The 23,025-nt window shown below is 37.7% G+C and overlaps 1 long non-coding RNA gene across 1 annotated transcript; it reads right to left on the reverse strand.

Moving 5' to 3' along the window:
* Window positions 1-2,087: 2,087 nt before the first annotated feature.
* LOC128920487 (uncharacterized) lies at window positions 2,088-3,592 on the reverse strand. The gene is made up of 3 exons (XR_008470551.1): window positions 3,385-3,592; window positions 2,938-3,093; window positions 2,088-2,829 (listed from the first exon to the last, which is right to left on the reverse strand). It is a non-coding gene; the product is annotated as an uncharacterized LOC128920487 (long non-coding RNA).
* Between the last annotated feature and the right edge of the window lie 19,433 nt (window positions 3,593-23,025).

Here is a 23,025-nt window from a genome sequence, read left to right on the forward strand (position 1 = left end):
ATTTAATTTTTTTTCGTCACTAAGGATGTATTTTATCACTCATCGGCGCAGAATTGGTATTTATTTGCAAACCTCAAATGTGCTTTATTGTGTCTTTCTTTAGCGTTGGTTTAGGTGCCATGGAGGTTTGTTTCAGAAACTGATTTTTATGTATAATTGGAAAAATTATATTTATTGCGATTTTCTGTCTTAACTAGGTCCATATTTGATCGCTGCTTATCAAGTCCGCAACTACTAACCGTCGAATCATCCTTTCGCACCGCTCATCAATGTTGTTTTTCGTCCGCTGCGTCGCACTATACCATAATTAGTGGGGTTTTTAAGAAATTTTGAGATACAATTCCGATGTCGCTTTGGTCTAGGGCCATTTTGGAACCGCTTTCATGCATTCCAATGATTATGACTTGTTCCTCGAATGATAAACTAGTACCACGAGGCATTTTAGGCTTAAAGTTAAATAAATGTAATCAAATTTTTAATAATTCATTAAGTTAATGCCCCTACAATAATTTTGAAAACAAATTTTAGCAAAAAAAGTTTTTGCTGCGGCACTATCAGTAAGAAAGATCCGCTAAACTGATTTTGTACATGTAAATATTTACTATGCAATAACAAGCACCTTATTGTAACTGTGCAACGAACGAGAAAAGTATGAAACAATTTTCGTTGCATAGTAGCGGTAACATATCAACCTTTTATTCCACATTTACCGAAATCCAAAAAATAACAGTGAATAAGAAATATAAACAAAAGCAGAAATGCACATATAATTATTTGACTGGGGTATAACGAGATTTATCATCGATAAATCTGGCAAAATAGCGCGAAAGACCAATAGATGCACAGTTTATTGATCCATAAACATCCCTATGCTTAGTACACGTTTCTGATGCTTGTGGACATGGTTTAAGATAAATCTTATACCCCTGACAGACATCGTCGTTAACTCGGAATAACTGCTTTAATCTCAGTTAACTCCGTTTACTAACTCCCATTTAATCCTCAAAATTTTAGAGAGTTAGTGGGAGTAGGTGGCATTTTCGTTGGCAACATTGTTAAACATGGCCGCTTTTTATCTATTGTGAATGAAAATATGCAATACTGACAGATGTTTTTCAATTAAATGTAAACAAAAACATACGCATGCTATTTTTTTCTAAAATGGATTTAATAATAATAACGTATTTATATCTATTTTTTTTAATAATTAGTGATTTTGTACTATTTGTGCGGCTAACAACCGCAATAATTGCTTTCTATCCAATTTTATTTCACCAAAATGGAAATATTATGGCAAAATAGCTGTTATGGGAGTTTATAACTCGCTTTGCTCTCGTCTGTCACCCACACAATTGGAACTGATTAAAAGCGCAGTTAATCGCGAATAACTTTGCCGTCTATCTAGCGTATTAGCCTTTGCACCATATATTTTAAACAATTAAAATTTACGTGTTGTTGTATAATACCCTATTAAAACATTTATTTTGTCCACTTCCGTATAAATAGAGCACATTGTAGTTATACGCTTTCAATAGTGTTATTGTTTTTCATTTGCACATACATAATCATTTTTAAATGTAACTGAATGCCCGGGCTCAATATAGCCTTGCTAACAGAAAAACAATTTCCTTGCGCATCTATACACTTGGCCTGGCAGCCAACCAGATTTTCGTTACGCCAGTAGTGTGTTCGACATTTTCGACATTTTTCTTCTGTTCCTTGCAATCTCTCGTGAAATGTCCACGACGTCCACAATTAAAGCATTTAATGTTCAAACCGATGAAATCAATAAAATGAAAAATCAATTGCAAAATTGTGTGTATCGTAGAAAAGTGGATAACTAACTATGGTATAATAGTGTTATAAGAGCGAAACTAACAGTGGTTGGGGAGTGGGAAAAATAAATATGTCTGACCCATTGTCGATATAGGTGTCAGAATAATTGGTTTGATGTTCGAATAAGAAATTTAATTGTTTTTCGGTGTCATGGAAACCAATTCTATCGGTTTTTTTCTATCAGAAATAAACCAAGAGATTTAAGGCTAACATATTATAAATATTATGTATAAATTTATTTTGATCTGCTGTTAAAACACTTATAATTATGGTTTAATCTTAACATAAAATCTTAAAATAAAAGCTGAAATAACTTTTCATTTTAATTCCATTTTTCAGTTTTAATATTTTGAGGTAATTATGTGATTAAATTTAAAAAAATTTCCAAAAAAATTTGTTTTGATAATTTTGCCCCATGAATAAATAGTAGCACAGTTGATTCGAATATTGGTTTTTCTTATATTCGAAAAGATGAAAATCTAATCAGTTTCGGCGGCACCATTGAAAATCAGAATTGGTTTGCCATTCTGACAATCTGTCTTGGATTTTACCATCGAATATGTCATCTGGACGTCCAGTTAAGTCATTTGTTACTGCAAGAAGTACACTTAAGTACGATGCCAACAATTGTTGATTTATGTCCGTGCAAAGAGGTGATGGTAGCCGAGGTATCAAAAATTAAAAAAAAAAATGTCGAATGTGATAATACAGTACCTATTCCATGCAAAAAAAATTTTCATTACTTCCCGACCAATTATAATTATAGAATGACTGCAATGAAAGATCTTTTGTACTTATTGTTTCTTCAGTTAGCGGTTTCTTCAGATCCACTAATCTCGTCGTAATCCATAATATCATCAAAATTTGAAAAATGGACTATTAAATTTAACAAAGTGGTGGAACTGCTACATTCAGCCTTCCGATAAAAGTGTTGCTCGATGTAGAAGACAAACAATCAGTACACAGCATGTTGGTGTTTTGGTAATTCAATGTCTTTGTATTTTGCAACAGCATCATATTTTCATATGTATTTATTAAATGATTTTGAATATAAAATATTATTAAATTTTTTTTAATGCGATTACGAAATATCTTATATACCTCGGTCTTTATTTTCTGTTGTGAAGACAACATGGTAGAGCCTTGAAAATTAAAACGAGGATCACACTATAAAAGTCTCCAAAATATATTATTCGGTTTGCATTCCTTTCTTCCGCCACTATTTAGATTTTCAACGGTTATTTCATCCATGATGTGCTAAAAGCAAATAAAGTTGTTAAATCCACTCGAAATTAGCTCGTGAAAATATCTGACCGAATGACAAAACCAAAATTACACTATACACTTTTTTACTTCGAAACTACCTCGTTCATATCATAAGAACAAGACTACATACTTAGTTTAAAATAAATCTCTTTTGAAAAGTCACTCCTCAATTGAAGCTAAGAAATTTAATCTCACAAATGCACACAAATGTTTATGAGAAAAAGCTCAAACATTTTTGAAAGGCACAGATATTAGCAAGTGATTTTTTATACGCTTTATTACCTTCACTTGTATGTTTGCTTGCTTGTTTGTTTGTTTGTAACTTTTTCTCGTGTGAAACGTTAATATTTGACCGACACTGTAAGAAAGCGATCAAAAGTGTGAACAGATTTTTGACTATTATCAATTTAATATATGTACGTTGAATTAGAGTCCGACCGATTAATCGGCCTTGGAATCGGCATCAATCACAAAAACAGCATCGGCATTGGCCATATTTGGCCGAGTTTTTTTTTACATATATTTTATTTTTAAATTCTTGATTTCTTAAAAACCTAAAATATTAATCCTTCTGTTCACCTTATAAAACATATATTAAACATTTTTTTAGATTAAAATTTGCCTGAACCAATCATTCTTCACCATGATAATATTAAGTCTTGTATAAAGAAATTCATTATATTTGCATTAAATTTATTATTATATTATTTAGAATGATCTTATTTATTTCAAATATGCAAGGTTTTGTTCAACAACTTGTTGAGATTTTGAAGACAATGTCATAATGTCTCTCTTTTAGAAACTCTTGTTGATATTGGCATAAAACTGGGAGAGTCTATCAGTGTATATTTAAAAGTTTCTCTTGAGGCGAATTTTCATAATCAACAACATTCGCCATATACAGGAACAGGTAATAATCATTTGGTGCTGATCTTGACTAGGAGGTGCTGACGAAGCAAATAATTACAATAGTTTTTCGAAATAACGAATATTCGTTTTAACGAAAACCGCTTATAACGAGCAAGCAAATTTGTTTCATTGAATACATTAAATAACGAACATCGGTGATTTGTAAGTACAACATGAAGAAGGCATATGAAGAAAGAGAAAAAATAAAATAAAAGTCCTCTTTTAACGGATCTACTCAATATTTGGCGATATTCTCATTACTTAAGTCAAAATACCTGCTTAAGGTAACCGCAACAGTGTTAATAATCATAACACTGTCACAATAATTTAGTAAAATTGTCCATCTCTGTAGCTTCATATGGTTTTTTAATATTATGTTGTCAAGTTAAAGGCATGTGATCCGTTTGTATTATAAATTCTTCTTCTTCTTCTTGACTGGCGTAGACACCGCTTACACGGTTATAGCCGAGTCCACAACAGCGCGCCACGCATCTCTCCTTTTGGCAGTTTGGCGCCAATTGGTAATACCAAGTGAAGACAGGTCCTTCCATCGGAGTGGAGGTCTCCCTCCTCCTCGGCTTCCACCAGCGGGTAATGCATCGGAAACTTTCAGAGCTGGGGCACTTTCGTCCATTCGAACAACATGACCCAGCCCGTTGGCTGTTTATTCGCTGGACTATGCCTATGTCGTCGAACAACACATATAGCTCATCATTCTATCATCTGCGGTATTCGCCGTTACCAATGTTTAAGGGACCATAAATCTTCCGCAAAACCTTTCTCTCGAAAACTCCTAGTGCCGTCTTATCGGATGTTGACACCGTCCACGCTTCTGCATCATAAAGTAGGACGGGAATGATGACGGACTTGTAAAGTTTAGTTTTTGTTCGTCGAGAGAGGACTTTACTTTCCAATTGCCTACTCAGTCCATAGTGGCACCTGTTGGCAAGAGTGATTCTGCGTTGGATTTCAAGCCTGACATTATCGGTGTTGATGCTGGTTCCTAGGTATACGAAATTATCTACAACTTCAAAGTGACGTGGGAACCAAGACGCGAATGCGCTGACTGTTTGTTTGATGACAGGAGACATTTCGTCTTGTCCTCGATCACCACCACGCTTCGCTTCCTTATCCAGGCAGGAAAAAGCAGAAGTAAAGGCGCGGGTGTTGTTTGCAATGATATCGATATCATCGGCGTACGCCAGTAGCTGTACATTCTTATAAAAAATTGTACCTTCTTTGTTTAGCTCTGCGGCTTGAATTATTTTCTCCAGCATCAGGTTAAAGAAATCACACGAGAGTGAGTCACCTTGTCTGTAACCTCGTGTGGTATCGAACGGCTCGGAGAGGTCCTTCCCGATCTTGACGGAGCTTTTGTTGTTGCCCAACGTCAGCTTACACAGCCGTATTAGTTTTGCGGGGATACCAAATTCAGACATCGCGGCATAAAGGCAGCTCCTTTTCGTGCTGTCGAAAGCAGCTTTAAAGTCGACAAAGAGATGGTGTGTGTCGATCCTCTTTTCACGGGTCTTCTCCAAGATTTGGCGCATGGTGAATATCTGGTCAGTTGATTTTCCAGGTCTTGACGGTGGGCTTAAGTCTTTCACACAGTACGCTCGATAGAACCTTATGAGCGATGTTAACCCATTCAGGACCAATGTGACGTAGACGTCACGACAGCATAGCCCTTCTTTATTTGCCGTAAAAAAAAATGGGTAATGAAAATTTAATTTAAAATGCAACATAATCTCTTCTTAAGCGGTACTATCAAATTTGCGTCAGTTGCAGTTAAGTTTTGCTTGTGAATATATGCTTTGGCGTTAGTTTGGTTTTGTGTGTATACCGAAAACAAGAAAAATGTCGATAAGAGCAAAGGCCAAAAAGTAAGTATGTATATATATTTTACTTGCGTGCAACTAAAAAAAATAATGTATGTAGTATTACTAAAAAATATGTGTAGACAAATAGTGCGAAATAAAAACTTACAAGTTATTGTGTTTTACTAGTGTCTGATTAAGTTTTTTATTGCTGTGACGTAAACGTTACGTTGCACAGTGGGGCCAATGGAGATCATTTCTCGGATTAATTAACTGGAGCTTTATTTTTATAATTTTTGATTATTTTATATTTTATTCAAATCCAGTTAGTCACAGCAAATAGTTTTTAAGAAGATTTGGATGCAGCTGTAATATTAAAATAATGGTTTACTATATATGACTATAACATTGAAGCAATTCCAAAAAGTTCTTATTTAATATCGATGTCATCTGTATCTAAACTCTCATTGTAATAATTGTCACCTTCACTAACATCATCATCGTCATCGTCGACGTCATCATCATCATTATCATCATCATCAACATCTTCACTATCATCATCGCTATTTCCATACTCATCACTTATAATTAAATCGACAGCCTCTTCTGGTAAATTTTGCAAGTTCTTTTTTGGCAACCTTCGCATGCTTGAAATTATTGGATCTGAGGTTAAAAAAAAGAATTGAGAATATCTTGATTAGACTTTTCGCGGCTGCACCTTCTTGAATGGAATTCCCGATATTTTTTAAAATCTTTATTGCGAGCTTCTTGTGCTTCTTCTGATAATTGGCCAATAGGCAAAAGTGCGTTATCAATAATTTCAGGTCCGTGTATAAAGTATTTGTGCAAAGTCGGGGGCATGTTGTACCACGGATACAACTTAACAAAAAGTTTTGCTGTTTTACGTGAAAAAAATCGAAATTTTTTGTTGTTTATTTCATACCCACTAGATACCACAATTAAAAGAATGTGCATTTGCTTTATCAAATTTAAATTTATAGAGGTTATTTCAGCAGATTTTTCTGCATTTTGAAAAAAACGTCTGGCGGTATTACCATCATTTGTGTTTCCAAAGCCAGGTTTTGGTTGGTCCACTATTAATCCTAAAGTTTCTTTAAATTGCTTCTGAATTTTTCGCTTCGTCTCAGAAACGATTTGTTTTTCTGAATCGGTTCTAGCTTGCCATTTCTGTATCGGCAATTTGTATGAAATATGTAGGAGGCTTTCAAAAAATCTAATCCAGCCGTGAAGAATAGATAAGCCAAATTTCAAGTTTTCTACATTTACAGGTCTTTCGATCATGTCTTCTATATTGTTAAAATCCTTAGTAGTTGCCCCACATAAATAGCACTTTTGTGTTGATGTAGTTCCAGTTAAAGCATTGCACACCTTCCCATCAATCATTGTCAAAATTAATTTGTGATCCACATATACAACTTTGTCATTAACTAGTATAATTGTACAAATTAAATTCTTAATTTCTTGTTCTACCCTTTCATTTTCCGTAATCGCCACAGATTTGGTTTCCTTCACAAATTCAATTTTTAGGGGCCTACAAAATCTAGTTGATGATGGTCGAGGATTTTTCCAAATTACTTGTTCAGTCAACATAAGTTTTAGAGGCACAATTGTAGTTAAAAATACGGAGGAATCGATACCATCACATCCATGAAAAGCTTGCTTGTACGAACTGTGACCAGAGCTTCCATCAAATCCCCATTTAGTATACAGTTGGAGTTTTTGGTTAATTAACGAGTCAATACGGTTTTCATGAATTTGTATTAATCGTTCTGCTGTGTGGTTTAATAGTGCTTGTAAACTTACTTCAGCGGAAGTTTCGCTTATTGTAATGCACCGATATTCTGGATAGCACTTTTTTTGTCGTTTTGTATAATTTTATATGACGGAAACTTATCTGGAGCAGATTGTCTAACAACATTGTATTGGTAGCGAGATAGCTTAGCTTCTACGAAGACAGCTAGAGCTTTAAGATTTGAGATTTTTGTACTGACTACAGGTTTCTTTAAACTTTCGTTAAACCTTTTGGCTGTTGATGGTGAAAAATGTACGATACTACGTATCGCTTTTGATTTTTCTACGGAGCCGGTTGTTCTTAATTTAGTTTCTGCTGCATGAAGTAAAACTGGTAACTCTGTGGTATCTCTTAAAAAATTAGTTTTTTTTTAATTTAGACGAATCACTAGAGTCACTAAATGAAATTTCTTTTCGACCTCTTTTACATGCTTGACCTAGTGGAAACCCAATTGACGATTGTAGCCAATTCTTATTAATATCAGATAGAAATCTATCTTCCCTTCTATGGGCCTTATTCCATTTTTTCTTAAACTCAAATACAAATTTATTTATGCGTTCATTGAAAACTTCAGAGTTTTCTTCAGAATAACCAGTACGTTTTTTTAGCTCTTCTTTTAAATGCATGATTTTATCATCCATTGTCCTAATGCTGACACAATTGAAAATATTGTACAAGCTGAGGCAAGTAAAAAAAACGACGTTTGAGCATGTTCCTGCAAAATTTAATCACATGACTCTTAAAATATGGTATATTAAAACAAAACAAAAAATAAAAATATAAAATAACAACAACAAAAGCAACGAAACTCCAACAATATAAACAACAACAGTAAATGTAACAACAAAAACAACAACAAAACCGTTAGGCGCACAAGCTACAGTCCAGAAGCAAATTTAATTTATAAATTGCATACGGAATATTATTACAAATGCGAGGATATCTTCTGAGGCGCACTGATGCGCAACCTAAATTTCTCTAAAATAACATTTAATTGTTCAGGCTTTCCAATGGTGTTTAAATCTTATCTGAACTCAATTGAACTACCAACTTTTTGTCTACTTAAACTAAGAAAATTAATTTTTTTTTTGGACTCCATATATTAATCTCAAAATAACATACTTTTGCAATTATAACTTTACACACAATTTAGCAAACTAGTTCAATTATTACCTGAGTTTGATGGTTCCATGATTAAGTTTTACAAATTTTTAGAATTACTTTACAAAAACACAATTTACGTACAAAAGATCTGCGGCTTTAAAAAACAAAAAATTAGATTTTTGTTTCACAAATATCAAGTTTGTAGCTTCACTACGTAAGCACTATTACGTATTTGACATTTATTTTTTTGCTTACTGATGTAGAATTTTGTGTACTTTAAGCAAGTATACTTAGTTTTGAAGGATCTTCATATATTTTTTTTAATTAATCCGAGAAATGATCTCCATTGGCCCCACTGTGCGTTGGTCCAAATACCCTGGTAGTACATATATTGATTTATTAGGGGAAAACTGATTGTTTATTAAGGGAAAACCGTTGCGTTTTGGATACAAGATGCGGTGTCTCAATACGTCCCAAGGATACCTTGTAAATTTTTAGATGTACCAAGGCATTAATCCACGTATACCAGAAGAATATCCAAAAATATATGGAAAGAACCCTGCGCCATTGTTTTCCATGCTTATGATCTAAATGACGAAAAAAGGAAATTACCCTATTGCATATATTTTGATAATTTATTTACTTCAGTTTGTGTCTTGCTCGGTTTGAAAGAGCGGGGCTACGATGGCACTGGAACAATGCGACAAATTATGATTCCTAGGTCTTGCCCTTTGCCCGATAAAAAGGGTCTACATAACCAAATGGACTGACAACTCTGTTGTTACTGTAGCTTCAACGATTTACGGAAAAAATCCTGTGCCCAAGGTCTGTCGATATTCATGAGAACAACGGCGAAAAATCGACATCCCCCGGCCATATGCGGACGCCATGTACAATGCTTCAATGGGAGGTACAGATCGAATGGATTAGAACGTAAATGCTTACAGAATTGCCGCTAGGGCAAAAAATGTTGGTGGTCTATATTTACGTGGCTTACAGACGTTTCAATTCGAAATAGAAAGCCACCTGGAGGTTTTCGAAGACCGAAAAGTGAAGCTGAATGTGCGAACGAAGGATACGATGGCATCGATCACTTTGTGGAGGTAGTTCCTGGTAATAAACGACGACGTTGGCAAGGTCATAATTGCAATACAGTGTGCATAACGATGTGTGTCATTTTATAAATGTTAACTAATCTTTACTAAATTTTTTATTCTTCCTTACTTTATCTCGAAATATGAATTTTCCTTTTTTATTTAAGTGAAATGTAAAATACAAAATAAAAAAGTATGAGGACCAACGTGACGTATACGTCACAGGCTCCTGGCACGCCCCCTGTGAACATTTAGTTTTTTTCTTTTCGGATTATTTAGCAGCTCAAAATTAGTATATATATTTTACGTAAATTTTAAGCGTTCTGTCCTTAATGGGTTAAGGAGGCTTATCCCACGATAGTTTGCGCAGATTGTGGGGTCTCCCTTTTTGTGGATTGGGCAGAGTTCACTGAGATTCCAATCGGGCATGCTTTCTTCCGACCACATTCCGCAAAGAAGCTAATGCGTGCGCCTTAACAGCTCTTCGCCGCCGTATTTCAGTTAGATATAGAGAAGTGTCCAAGGTGTTTCCTAGATATTTCAGTACGCTGGAGAACTCCATATCACTGCTGCTAAGTTTAATAGTCCATAGGGCCGGCAGGGTTCTCCGTCTAGTAAAAGGGACGATGGTTGTTTTGGTAGGGTTGATGCCTGGTTCAACCTTGTCGCACCAGCGTTTTGCTAGACTTAGACCTCTCTGTATGATATCACAGAGGGTACTTTCGAATTTGCCTATTGCCAGTATCACTATGTCGTCCGCATATCCTTGACAGCGGATTCCGTTCTCAGATAGTAGCACTAGGAGATCGTCCACTAGGAGGCTCCAGAGCAAAAGGGACAGAACCCCCCTTGAAGGCAGCCCCTAGTGGTGCCGATCTGAATTTTGCTTTCCCCTGATATAGTCTGAGCGATTCTCGATCTAAGCAGCGCTTCCGTTCATCTGCAGATTGGATCGGCAATTTGCCTCTTTTTTATAGCAGAGTGTGAGGCATTATCGAATGCTCACTCGATGTCTAGGAAGGCACATAGTGCTACTTCTCCGTCCTCTAGAGATTTCCGGATCTCAATCGTTAGCTGGTACAGGGCGGTGTTGGTAGACCTACCAGCTCTGTAAGCATGCTGATTTCCGTGCAAAGGTTGCACCTTGAGAGTCTTTGCTCTAATCTCATTATCGACTATCTTCTCCATGCTTTTCAGCATGAAGGATGTTAGACTAATTGGCCTGAAAGATTTGGCCAAGGAGTACTCCTTCCTACCTATTTTAGGTATGAAGATAACCCTAGCTATCCTCCAGGAGAGCGGAATGTAAGCTAATGCAAGGCTCGCTCTCATCAACCCCACCAAGTGAGTTAGTAAGGATTCTCCTCCACACTGTAAAAGGTCCGGGAAGTTCCCGTCCGCTCCTGGCGCCTTGAGTTTCTTAAAAGATCTCAAAGACCATTTCACTGAGTCCACTGTGAATAGCGTTCCCGCGAGTGCCCAATCAGTGCGGTTAGGGTAGTATGGACGTTTCTCCACAACTTAATTTTTCGGGATCGACTCCGGGAAGTGCGTACTCAGCAGCACTCTTATCCTGTTTTCTGCGCTTGTTGTATGAGATCCGTCGGGGAGTTTGATACCTAATGTAGTATCGCTTTTCCCCCTGACTAGCGCCTTATGCAATCTTGCAGTCTCTGGCGTCGAGGAGACGCTTTCACAAAAATTCCTGAAGCTGTCTCTCTTTGCCTGTCTGATCTCTTTGTTATAGTTGGTCAGACTTGTCCTATACTCCGGCCAGGTTCTGAGTTTCGAGAGTTTGCTGTTCCACCATTTGCACGATTGCCTGCCGGTGGTCCTACAAATAGGGCAGCTGTTAAGGTAAGCGTCAATGACGTACTGGGTAATTGCAGTAACCCTGCTTTCCAGTGGCCCTACAGATCTGTCCCTAACATGTTGGTCAACCCTTTCTAGATTTATATTAAGCGTTGTCCTGTAGGTATCCCAATTTGTTTTTCTTGGGTTACGATTTGGTGGAATACTTCTGGTCTCGACTCCGAGTACAAACCTTATGATCCTATGATCTGACATGGATGGTTCCGAAATGGAGGGTCTATTGAGAGATTAGATTGGTCGCAAGGTCGATACTCAGAGTGACGTCCAAGACTTCCTCCCTGGCCATGGTAATGAAGGCAAAAATCGATTGAGCTTTCAAAGAGTACGGACGTGCTTAATCCGCTCCGTGAAAACTTTTATAAACAAATAATAATAAAAGCAAAACAAAAAACAATTAAACAACCAATAAATTGTGTAAGCGAAAATTAAAATAAAAAAACACAAAATTTACCCAAAACAAATCAGTTTTAAATAACAAAGAACATATAAAAGTGAACTAAACAAACAAATAAAATAACAAACATGAGCGCTGCGCAGCCTCAACAGCATTCTCTGAATGCCTACTTCAGCTTTGTTGAGCCTGCAAAATCTGCTCTCGCAAATAAACAATCCAACGGTGATGATGAGCCAACGAAGCGCTCAGCCGAGCAGCAGAAGGGATCAGCAGAAACAGAAAACAACAGCAAGTACGCAACAACAAATCAGCAGGCAACATCAACCAAGCAGGTGTCAGCAAACGAGCGGACACCAAAGGAAAAAACAATGCAAGGTGAGCATGTACCAAAAAGAAAAGTACAATCTATACAGACTGGCATTGACCGCTACGTCAACATAAAAAGGAAATCAAGTTCTATCAAGACAGCGGTTAATGCCAAAAAGTTTCAACCCGCCACGGTTAATACAAATAATCCTGGGAATTTAAATGGAAACAGATTTGTCATACTAAACAATGGTTTGGACGACGATGCGAAGGGTGCCACCACAGTCGTGAATGCCAAGCCGCCGCCAATATATTTGCGTGAGCGTAGCTCAAATGCACTCGTTGATAAACTAAGTGAAGTTGTAGGTACCAACAATTTTCATATAGTGCCTTTGAAAAAAGGCAATATAGATGAAACTAAAAAACAATCCTACACTGAGAAAAGTTTCATGGATATAGTGAAATTTTTGACAAATAAGAACAAGAATTATTATTATTTTCAACTGAAGAGCTCTAAAGGCCTAGTTGTTGTTGTAAAAGGCATCGAGTCTTCGGTAGAATCTAATGATATCAAAGAAGCCCTTGAAGAATGCGGCTTTGGAATTAAAAATGTGGTAAATATCTTCAATAGAAATAAGGTACCACAACCAATGTTTAAAGTCGAATTGCTGCCAAACTCTAACCCAAATTAAAAGGAATGAAACTCATCCAATATACAACTTAAAATATTTGTTACATCGTAGAATTACCGTTGAAGAACCTCATAAAAGAAATGGTCCGGTACAATGCACAAACTGTCAAGAGTATGGGCATACCAAGTCTTATTGCACTCTATGCAGTGTTTGTGTGGTATGTGGTAATTTACACCCAACATCAAAATGTATCAAATAAAAAATGCAGTAATTGTGGAGGAAATCACACTGCTAACTACAGAGGTTGCCCTGTATATAAAGACTTGAAATCAAAATTATCGCTGGGAATTCAAGCTCGTCGTAACCAAATGATGAATAACCCTCGTAACGAAAATATTGAAATTACAGACCAGAGTTCGAAACCTGGTAATTATAAGAATAGTCTTATCCAAGGAAGCTATGCAAATGTGCTAAAAGGAAGCGTTGTACAAATGCAACAACCCCAAAACCCACCTAATGGAGGTATTGAAAATATGATCCTAAACCAAATATCAAATGCTACAGACCTTATTATCTAAAAAATGAGTATACTAAATATTTGTATATGGAATGCCAATGGCATAAACTAACACAAACTGGAGATAATACGATTTCTGACTGAAACAGGCATAGATGTTATGCTAAAATTCATTTAACAAATAAGATTAATTTCTTTATACCGGGATATAGACTTCATGTTACAAATAATCCAGATGGAAAGGCGCACGGTGGAACAGCAGTATTGGTTAGAAATCGGCTAAACCACCATGCTTTAGAACCACATGCTACAGCGCAGCTACAAGCTACAACAATATCTTTGAAAAATCGGGGTTCTGACCTCAATCTAACTGCTATATATTGTCCACCTCGCTTCAAAATTACAGATTTCGAATTTAAAGACTTTTTTGGAACTCTAGGTCCAAGATTTCTAGCAGGTGGAGATTACAACGCAAAACACATGTACTGGGGCTCACGTCTTATTAATCCGAAAGGACGGCAGCTGTACTACACTATTATAAATAAGCACAATAACCTTGATATAATATCTCCTGGTAAGCCGACATACTGGCCCAGTGATAGAAACAAAATACCAGACTTAATAGATTTTGCTGTACTAATAAAGTTATGCGAACAGCCCATGATAGTTGAGCCGAAAGTTTCTCTAACAACTCATAAAACAAACTGGTTGAAGTAGAGAAAATATATCAGTAGCCACATTAACATAGATTTAAAAATAAATACAGGAAGAGATATTGATAACAGTATAGAAGAATTTAATGATGTAGTAACTAATGCAGCTGTCTTGGCAACACCAAAAAGAAATATTAAGGCTTCTAGAAACGTGACTAATATTGAACTAGAAAAGCTTGTGAACGAAAAAAGGCGAGCTAGACGCGAATGGCAGATACATCGCTCTCGTTCTACTCAGCTTCAACTGAAATCTGCTGTACGTAAATTAAAAAAAGCGCTTAAACGCGAGGAAGAATACAGCACTGAAAATTATATAAAGAAACTGTGTCCAAATCCTACCAAGCAAAACTCTCTTTGGAAAGCCCAAAAGTCTTTTAAGCCACCGGTAGATTCCAACATGCCTATAAGACAGTCAAATGGTAATTGGGCACGAAGTGACGAAGATAAGGCAAATTGTTTTGCAAATCACCTAGAAAAGGTATTTCAATCAAACTGCCCAAAGAACAATTTTAAGTTGCCAATCATCCACAATACCGCAAACGAGTCGCTTGGCTCTATTAATACTTCAACTACTGAAATTGTTAGTATCATAAAAGAGCTTAATCCAAAAAAATCGTCAGGCCACGATAATATTACTCCAAAAATGCTAATTGAGTTACCAAATATTGCTTTAACAGTGCTCTCCTTGCTCTTTAATGCAATTTTTAGTTTCGGATACTATCCCATTTCATGGAAAAAGTCGCAGATAATCATGATAGATAAACCGGGGAAAGACCTGACACAGCCGTCTTTATACAGACCAATCAGTCTTCTACCCTGTCTTTCTAAAATATTTGAAAAAGTGTTACAATCAAAGATGTCTCCTTTCCTTCATGAAGATAATGTAATACCAACGCACCAATTCGGTTTTCGTGCAAAACATGGCACTGTAGAGCAAGTAAATAGAATAACTAACGAAATTAGGAAGGCATTCGAACATAGAGAGTACTATTGTGCTATATTTCTAGATGTGGCTCAGGCGTTTGATAAAGTGTGGCATGAAGGACTTTTGTATAAGATTAAAAAAAGTTTACCTTTCCAATTGCATAAAACCTTGGAGTCCTATTTAAAAAATAGCAAATTTTTCTGTAAAAGCAGGTGATTTTATATCTGATGAACGTTCAATAAGGGCTGGAGTACCACAGGGCAGTGTTTTAGGCCCAACTCAATACATCATATATACAGCTGATCTTCCAACTGCTAATAATGTTCTGACATCAACTTTTGCGGATGACACAGCTTTAGTGAGTCGTAACAAATGCCCCATTATAGCATCAAGAATATTAGCGAAGCACTTAAGTTCTGTCGAAGAATGGCTAGCAAACTGGCGTATAAATGTAAAGTGCAAGCATGTTACAATTTCCCTAAGACCAAAAATGTGCCCGGCAGTAAAAATGAACAATATTCTAGTGCCTCAAGCGAATGAAGTTACCTATCTTGGTATTCACCTAGATAGAAGGCTTACGTGGAGAAAACATATATCCAGTAAAATAACGTGCATGAAGATAAGAGCTGCAAATTTAAATTGGCTTTTAAATAAAAACTCTAAACTTAGCTTAGACAACAAAGTGCTTTTATACAACGCGGTCATAAAGTCGATTTGGATGTATGGCATTCAACTGTGGGGTACGACCTGTGCAACTAATATTGATATAATACAAAGGTTCCAATCGAAAATGCTTAGATCAATCACGTGCTCACCATGATACATGCGCAATGAAAATATCCATAAAGATCTTGGTATGCCTATGGTAAGGAAAGAAGTAGAGGACAGCAGATTGAAATATTCATCTAAACTCCGTGATCATCCAAACCCATTGGCTAATGCTTTAGTACATTCCTGCGATCAAACACGCCTAAAAAGAAGGGATATGCCTGCGTCCTAGAGAGCAACGTTTCACCAATACAGCTCAATCACTTGGTTGAGCTTGTCTAGTTTTTAAATAGATTTAAGATTTTATAACTTGTTGTTAGGCTTAAAAATAAGCAGATTCAATAAATAAGGAAATATTGAAAAAAAATGGTAATGAAGGTGGGTAACATTTTAAGGTATGGTAACATTTTCCACGTTCATATTATTACTAATAATAAATTCTAAAAGAGACTCACCCCTTGGGTTGCAGAGCTGCCCAATTCCAAATGATGCGCATTAGCATCGCATCCTTGAATAAGTGGGAGCTTGTGTAACCTGCAGTAGTCCAGTAACCTCTCCACCATTGAGGAGGGCACAACTGTGGTATCTCCTGGAAAGTAGCCTGACACTAGGACAACTTCCTTATCCTCCTTGTCCCTTATTTGCACAGCCACCAGGTCTTGTGTTAAAAACTCTGAAAATGCAGAAGAAATCAATGTCTTTCTTCAGAACAATACAGGCTCTAGGTCTGTCACTAGATAGATCCCAGATTACCTTATTGTTGTCAGTGTTTAGTCCTCTGACCTCCCCTCTGAAAACCCAGGGTTCCTGGGCTAAGATGATGCTCAGTTTGTCTTTATTGAACCTGCTGGCGATAACCGCCGATGCAGCTATTGCATGATGCAGGTTCACCTGAGCAACTTCTAAGCGCGAGTCCATCATACTATGGGCTCCAGGAGGGAGTGGTCCTCCGAGTCGCTGGCTTTTCCATCTACAGCAACTAGCTCCTCCATCCCCTCCAAAAGTCCTGAGTAGAAGGTGCCTCCTCTACTGTCTCTTTGGGAAGCGCTTCCGTGGTGTCCATGACACCGGCAGTAGAGCCCTGCACGGCGGGATCCAAGGGGGCGGTTTTGACACTGTCTCTGCTCCACCTTGCACTTTAGCGCCTTCATTTGCCTTTTCTTCCGCGGGCTTAGGCCGCCAAGGGCGCATGTGGACGGCGCTAAACCTAAAGTATAGACGGAAGCCCGCCTTCCGGAGACACGTCGCCTACCAGTCTTATTCCGGAGTCTTCTTTTTTCTGTCTATGATTCGCCAAGCTGAAGTGTTATTACCCTTATTTTGTGCCATTACCAGCTCCATGGCGAATTCAAGAGGCTCTTCAGCACTTCTAGGATGACTTCCGTCATGCTGTGTATAGGTGGTATTTCCTCGCCTCGTTTGGCGCAGAGGACTGGACCATCCCATCCTTCAAGCTTGGAAGCAATCTCCGTAAGCCAGGTAGCGGTCTCTTCGTCTCTGCAGTCAACCAGTAGCATGCCTGATCGAAAAATAGACGCCACTGAAGGATAGAGCGTGCCTCCATCATTTGGCTACCCGCTTCATTATACGGTTTTGAAGGACGGTGAGTTGGGCCGGGACCAGAGCTATCTCTGGGTAGTTTACTACAATGCGTACGCTCCTAAGAGTGTCCGCATACCTGCGCTGACTGTCTACTACCCTGGATGCTTCTTGGCTCCTAGCTTGCCCGCTCGACTCCGGAGCTGTGGCTGGTCTGCGCCGCTTAGAATTTGGCAATTCTTGTGTTACTTGCCTCCTGGTGTCAGAGTTATTCTGTGTACCTTTTGCCGCAGGCGCTTTTTTGGCATTGCTTCCTCCGTCACCTCGTATTCTGCCAAGGGCAAGTTCCTTGGCCCTCATCCAGATGTCGATGGTACCACTTTACAGTGGTTCCACTCATTCCTACCCTGCGGGGATCGTCTAGACCACCTGGGCAGCCTGCCTCAGGTAGCGGAGGGTATTTACCCCACCTGTGCCCCCGTCTCTTATTGGACTCTGTTTGTTTGCCAGGCCGTTTCTTGCCTCCTGGTGTCAGAGTTATTCTGTGTACCTTTTGCCACAGGCGCTTTTTTGGCATTGCTTCGTCCGTCACCTCGTATTCTGCCAAGGGCAAGTTCCTTGGCTACTACATTAAATTTTCCCTCATCCAGATGTCGATGGTACCACTTGATGGTACCGCGGAGGGTATTTACTCCACCTGTGCCCCCGTCTCTTATTGGACTCTGTTTGTTTGCCAGGCCGTTTTTCGCCGGCTCCTTGCTGTTATCTTCTGCGATAGAGGGTACATTGCAGGGGTTCGTACTCGCTCGAACCTCCTTTGGGTTTTTTCCCGCCTGGGATGCCAGGAGTAGTGGTTTGCCTACTCTGTCGCTGCTCGTTGAGGGTACATCGTCGTCTCTCGCGTACTCCTCGAACAGCGAACGTTCCTCTGCCGTTAGAGCATCAAGGAAGCGTGGTCTTCTCCCTGAGATAGGAGTACACTTCTCGCTGTTTGGTTTTGTTTGTTGTTATACTCTCGCAGCAAAGTTGCTACGAGAGTATTATAGTTTTGTTCACATAACGATTGTTTGTAACACCTAAAACTAAAAGCGTTAGATATAGAGTCATATATACCAAAGTGATCAGGGTGACGAGTAGATTTGAAATCAGGCTGTCTGTCCGTCTGTCTGTTCCTCTGTGCAAGCTGTAACTTGAGTAAGCATTTAGATATCTGGACGAAACTTGTCACAAATATTCCTTGGGACCGTGAGAGCGTTGCTTTCGAAAATCGGTCCACTGCCACGCCCACAAAATGACGAAAACCGATAATACATAGAGTGTCATAACTAAGTTATAAATAAAGTTATAAAAGTAAAATTTGGAATAAAGGATCGCACTAGGAAGGGACTTTTTTGGATGTAATTTTTTTGGGTAAGTGGGCATGGCCCCACCCCCAAATCGGTTATTTGTATATATCTCGCAAACCAACAAAGCTATATAAACCATACTTTCTGCAGTCACTTCTCTTACGTACCCCACCACACACCATGAAATCAGTTGAAATCGAATAATAACCACGCCCACCTCCCATACAAAGGTTAGGTTGAAAATTACTAAAAGTGGGTTATTTCACTAACGAAAAACTTCAGAAACACTCAATTTTACAGAAGAAATAGCAGAAAGAAGCTGCACTTAGATTTTTTACAAAATGGAAAATGAGCGTGGCAGCGACCACTTATGGGTCAAAAACTATATCTCAGGAACTACTCGACCGATTCGAATGAAATTCGGTATATAATATTTTCTTGACACTCTGTTAACTCGGATAAATGGGCGAAATCGGTTCACATCCACGAATACTTTCCTTATAACTCAGTTCGGAATTCCATCTCATTCCTTCACTATATAATGTAAACATAAACATAATTTATAATGTAAACCAATGAATATAGCGGAATAAAACTTTACATAAATAGTGCATATCATTGTCGAAAACGGACTATTACTTTTCAAAGCGCCAGATATCGAACATGTCGATCTCACCCCCTAAGGATAAATTTTTACAGAAAAATTAGTAAATCTTTCAGATAATTTAAAGTAATTCAGAGAAAATTTTTTCCTCCTAATTGTGTGTCTCTGTTCCAAAAATTATTGAAATCGGATCAGAACTTCCCCTAGCTCACATATACCTAATTATGTGCGGGCTTAATTCCGCATATATCGGTAAATATGTGAGAAACCATAGCAAAATTAAGTGAGCGTATAGTCTTCGATATATTGTATCTTGGTGGTGAAAACGAGTGAAATCGGTTCAGGAATTACCTCAGCCCTCATATCTATATTTAATGATTTCCGTTATTAGATTGAACTTTATTCCGAATATATGGGTCAAATTGTGTGATATCTTAATAAAAGTATGTCAATAAATTGCGAGAGTATAAAATGTTCGGTTGCACCCGAACTTAGCCTTTTCTTACTTGTTTTTGTTTAGTTTTGCCATTCTGTTTCTTACGGCCATTTGGCTAGCATAAAGTTAGCCTCCTGGTCTCCGTTTATTGTGGGGAGGGGGTAGGTCCGCCACGCCAGAGTCCCATGACGTGGTAGGGCCACAGTTACTTCCCAATGCGTCCTGGTGTTGGGAAGGCTCCGTTAGAATACAGCCGGATTTACCTCCTGGTTGCAAACCATCCAGTGGGCACGGGAGTCGCATAACACACTGGATTAGGAGGTGGCAGGTCTTGGTCATCGCAAACTCCCACGGCTACCACCTGACTAGACACAAAGACCCTGTTAGAATTTTCATGGCAGTCAGATGGAGGTCGGCTGAGTAGCGACTAAGCCCCTGCACCGCGACAAGGTGCCTGCCATTAGCAGGAGAAATAATAACGCTATACAAACCAAACATTCTGCAGTGAGTTCCTTTATGCACTAAATTACATATATATACATTTGGCGTCAAGAAGAAGTAGGAACCGCTCACGCGATTATAGCCGAATCCACCAGGGCTCGCCAATTATTCCTCCTTCTTGGTATTTGGCGCCATTTGGAAATTCCAAGTGCATGCAGTTCATTTTCCACCTGGTCCTTCCAGCGGAGTGGAGGCCTACCTCTACCTCTGCTTCACCGAGCGGATACTGCATCAAACACTTTCAAAGCTGGAGTGTTTCCATCCATTCGAACAACACGACTTTTCCCGCACCGCCGCTGTCTTTTTATTCGCTGAACTATGTCAATGTTGTCGTATAATCGTACTGCTCATCGTTCCATCGTCTGCGGTATTCGCCGTTGCCAATGTTCAGAGGACACTAAATCTTGCGAAAATCCCAAGAGTCGTCTCACTTCTCACACACACTTCTGCGCCATACATTAGGACGGGAATAATAAGCGACTTGTAGAGTTTGAATCGTCGAGAGAGAACTTCACTTCTCGATTTCGAACTTTACAGCTCTTAGGTTATCTGGCTGCAGCTCCTTTCAAATGAAAATGTAAACAACAATAACTTTTCTATTGTTTTGAAAAGTCATATGTCAAGCTGTCTGGTCAACAGAGTCCTCTGTAGTAGTTCTTTATTTAATCAGCCATCTATCAGTAGAGATTGTTTGATTTTTCATTTTCAGGGTCACCCCTTAGTCACAGGAAGCAAATTTATTGATCATTTGTTGGGACACCGTTTGGTTCAATGGTATTCCAGTTTCATTCTATAGATCACCTAATTTTTTGTTTAAAAATTAAGTTGTTTTTTTATTTTTATTTATTCAATTGTATGGGGTATTTACATTTATAAATTAGTATGGTATATTACATTTTCAATAAATATTATAGAATAATTTTTAATATTAGCATTTCAGTACAAAGTAAACTTTCATTATCATATTCGTACATTCATATTTTATATTTTAATTAATAAATTTAGTGCTTTTGCGAACGTTTAAAACTTATAAATTAACAATCATAATATTGAAAATGAAAATTGGAAGTTCAGCTTAATAATTCCTGCATAGTCAAATCAGAAGAAAAATTAACAACTTTGGCGCCTCAATGTTGTTTTTTGAGCTCTGTTAACATGTTAACTATTCATTGTGTAGATCCAGGGGCTATGATGGAGACACTGTGTTTAGCTGGTCAAAAATAAGTAGTAAAACTGCTACTCCAAAAGTCCGATGTAATTTGTTGTACATCATCCTATGCCTGAAAAATATTTATAGTTGGTTAGAAATAAAACAAACAAATAACCAGTGCCGGTTGTGTTGTGCGATTTTGGCTTTTATTCTGAATTTGAATATGTATTAGTTGTTGTTGCTGCTGATGCCCTGATTAACCCTAATTTTTGTATGTGTAAGAGAGAGATACAATGAACCGTTCAAAAATCGCCTCCATGGCCGCTGTTCATTTGAAAATAAAATTTTGGGTGAATGGATGTAAGTGCCTTTTAAATACTTCTTTTATTTTGTTAAGTGTTTGTTTTTTTATAAATGCATTATTTGTGTTACTTTTGTTATTTGTTTTTATAATTAAAATTTCATTTCATTGTAGTTATACGTGTGTGCACAGCAAAGGAGGACCAAGGAGGTGACGGTGAAATTGGTGGAGGTATGTTTCATATATTTTTAATACGTAATACAAATTAGAAATTTTAAATAATTTCAGTTTTATGGATTTAGAATTGGTGTAATATATGACAACAACAACGCAATGGAAAATAACATGGTAAATATAAATGCGTTTATGTGCATGTTGAGTTAGTGCGTATTAAGATGTACATATGTATGTACATGTGTATTTATGTACAAGAATGCATCTGTTGCATTGTGTCCAAAATATTTATATAGAATAATTTTTATTTTGATGTTAAAAAGTTGTTTAATTTTTTTTTAGTTATTACAAGCATTAAGCTCTGTAGATATATATATATATAATCCAAAACTTTCAGAGCTGAGGCACTTTCGTCCATTCGAACAATATGACCAAGCCCGCGTAGCCGCTGTATTTTTATTCGCTGGACTATGCCTATGTCGTCGAACAACACATACAGCTCATCATTTAATCTTCTACGATATTCGCCTTTGCCAATGTTTAAGGGACCATGAATCTTCCGCAAAACCTTTCTCTCGAAAACTCCTAGTGCCGTCTCATCGGATGTTGACACCGTCCACGCTTCTGCACCATAAAGTAGGACGGGAATGATGAGGGACTCGTAGAGTTTAGTTTTTGCTCATCGAGAGAGGACTTTACTTTTCAATTGTCTACTTAGACCATAAACACAAATACTTTGCACAAATGGAGGATTACAATAGCTACAACTTTTCTTAGGTTTGTACTACGCAAACAAATATATTCATATTTTCTAATCGTTAATAACAATTTCTATTTCTAATGATTTTCAGGCATGATAAACAAGACAACAACAAATCCCATCGGACATTTAGATTAGCATTTGCACAACCTCTTTTCGACGAGCTGAACCTTTTTATGATGAAAATATGGGATAGGATTGTGTGGAATTGACATCAAACAATATTGGTTCATTAGATTTGTTGTATC

The sequence above is a fragment of the Zeugodacus cucurbitae genome, chromosome 3, assembly GCF_028554725.1.
Source record: "Zeugodacus cucurbitae isolate PBARC_wt_2022May chromosome 3, idZeuCucr1.2, whole genome shotgun sequence".
NCBI lineage: Eukaryota > Metazoa > Arthropoda > Insecta > Diptera > Tephritidae > Zeugodacus > Zeugodacus cucurbitae.